Genomic DNA, 3,189 nt, shown 5'->3' with positions numbered 1-3,189 from the left:
GTATATGTATATGTATATATGTATATATGTATATATGTATATATGTATATGTATATGTATATAGATATATATATACATATACACACATATATATACACAGACATATACATATATATACATATATACATATATATATATGTATATATGTATATATATCTATATATTTGTATATATATCTATATATATATATATGTATCTGTATATATATATATATTATATATACATATATATATATGTATATATATGTATATGTATATATATATATTATATATATACCTATATACATATATATAGATATATACATAATATACATATACATATACACATACATATACATACATATATATATATATATATGTATATATATATATACATATATATATGTATGTATATATATATATATACATATATATATATATATATGTATATATATATATATATGTATGTATATATATATATATATGTATGTATATATATATATATATATGTATATATATATATATGTACACATAAACACATACACACATTCTCAAATTCTCAAACACATAAGGTATAGAGAAGAGATGATGTGTGCTAAATAGAACTTGAGTCATTGTATATTACAAAGATTCATTCAAATATCTGTGTGAATTCCAAAGAGTATTGATTGCATGTAGTCCATACCTACAAAATCTATAACTGCTATTTATTTAATTATCTATATACGTTAAAAAAATGGTAAAAGTAATCTCTCTGGTTCATTCTATAAAATATCACATGGGTTGTCATAGGAAAAATTCATGGATGATGAATGCTAGGTTCTTCCTATTGTATATGTAATGGTGGTAAAATGTTGAGTGATATATCAATAGGAAAACTAACACTTTCCCTCAAAGAGAGATGAGATTTTCACTATTGATTATCTTTCAAGCACTTTTCACCATTACATTGGGAAGATAAGGGATAACTCACTAGATTCAATCAACACACAAGGATGATAGATTGAATTCTGAATGAATTAAAAATATTAGGATGATCCCTTCTTCCTTTGTCTGATTTGGAAAGGAAATTGATTGAATTATGTAGTGCAAAAGTGACAAAGAATTGATTATAACTTGATAGCTGAATATGGGATGAAGCCATTAACCTGGATTTGGCAGCAAAATGTCAAGACGAAGTCACCCTACAAATTTGATGAAAAAGTTGTCCAGATCATGGCAGGAATGTACATGGTCCTCTGAAAAATCCGCGAAACGAAAAGGGTTTTTCCACCTCTGCAAATAAAGCCCGAAATTGAAAGTACAACTACGCACCTGCAACCTACACATAGAAAAGAGAGGGAATTGTTGGGATTGGGGGTTTTCCTTTAGGTCAAACCCTAGTTTTGGAATTAATCAAGTAATGAAAGAATGTACTTACAAGTAGGTGTAAATGAAAGACTGAATTGTAAATTGCCTCAAGTGAGGTTGTAGTAGCAATGTTGAAAAAAATGCTTGTATGGAATTGTATGTTTAAATCAATCTCCTCTTTAATGGTTGAATCCTTGACTTGAATGCAACACCTAGCTATGAAGGGATACTTGAGAATGCTCAATTCTGGAAAAGATTGCTTGAATGCTCTTGAATACTTGATCACTTGTGAATTTCCCATTTATACAAATGAGAGGACAAATGCCCCTTAAATAAATGTTGTGTGGACTTGAATTATGTCACGGTTTGACATTGGGGAGATTTCTCTCTCACTACACAACCCACAATGCATGCTTTAGGAAGGTCTTTCCCTAACTGCAAGGATAGGGGCACCATACCCTTGTCCTCAGAGGAAAAGTGCACCATGCCCCTATCCTAGGAGAACATGGGTGCCATGCCCCTTTCCTACCCCTATCTCAAGGGTAGAGTGCAAATAGAGTGATGTGGAGGCCAATGAAGAAGTTGTTTTTGCAAGTCGGGCATTCTCTGGTCTCCGATCAGGCTAGAGGATTCAAGTTATTATGTGTGAGGACCCTAATACAGACATAAATTGCTAGGGTCACTATTTTATGACACTACATTTAGCCCCCACTCTAGCGGGAGTATAAGCATATGCCGATACTATTGGTAAAGTACAAGGAGACAAGATTGAAAGATTTTCACCAAGTCAAGGAGGTAAGATGTTCCAAGCCCCTAGTGGACTTAGGATCTTACAAGTTCGATTGACAAAGTAAAAGGGAAGATCAAGAAGGGGAGAACCATGATTGTAAGTAGCATAGTTCCCTACAGTATGAGTCATGAAAGCAAGGATACAAAAGATTACAAAGCAAAGAAAAGTTCATTAAGTAATTCTAAGTATCACAAGAAGGAAAGTATGAGCAGAGTGTATGCCCCCATGTTAAAGAGATCACACACTCCTTATTGGGAGTGATTGATTTAAGGTAGGATACACACAAGAGAAAGAGAAGAGAGGGGGCACGCTATCGCAAGGATTTTAGCCCCCAATCGAGGTATAATCCCATGGATAATGAGCACAAAATATGAGGTAGTGTCGCTTTCCTTGGGGTCAGTATGCCGTATGATAACTCATGTATATCATGTATGTATATGCATTTAATAATCTTCATTCCCCAAAGAAGGATACTACCTTAGAAGAAAGGGAAGAGAGGATGTATTTAGAGTCAACATGAAAGAGACCAAGAGAAGATCTCAATACTTTGTATTGTCCCCAAGTAGACATTAAGGGAACAATAGAAGAACAAGCATACACATAGAAGAATGGTCACAAAAGAGAAAGAAAGGAGAGAGAAAGATCTACAATGCTAATATTGCTAATCTAGCATGACATCTGCCTCCCGATCTTGTGATCACTATTTCTAAAAGGCGAGCAACATGCCAGAGGAGAAACATTGAGAACAGCAGATGGAGCTATCCAAACAAGGACTATGATCATGTTGTAGGTCACTTTGTTCAATTGTAGGAGCTAGGATTAAAGTTTGTGAAAACTCATTCGATAAATGTTTGTCCACATCAAGATATTCATGCTCACTTTCAAAAGCATTAGGAATTGTATTACCATTATGAATAACATTTTCACCCCTCTTCATCAAAGTTTAAAGCAAGAGGAGAAAGAACACAAATAGGAGTAAAACCATCACATGTTTTTTGCAACTTATGATTTGGAAATGTTGGTTGAACATATTTCTTATGAGAAAAGGGAATCATATCAACTATTGGAGTC

This window comes from Cryptomeria japonica, chromosome 10 (assembly GCF_030272615.1).
Source record: "Cryptomeria japonica chromosome 10, Sugi_1.0, whole genome shotgun sequence".
NCBI classification, from domain to species: Eukaryota; Viridiplantae; Streptophyta; class Pinopsida; order Cupressales; family Cupressaceae; genus Cryptomeria; species Cryptomeria japonica.
The sequence above is the reverse complement of the archived record's forward strand: the minus strand, read 5'-3'. Positions refer to the sequence as shown.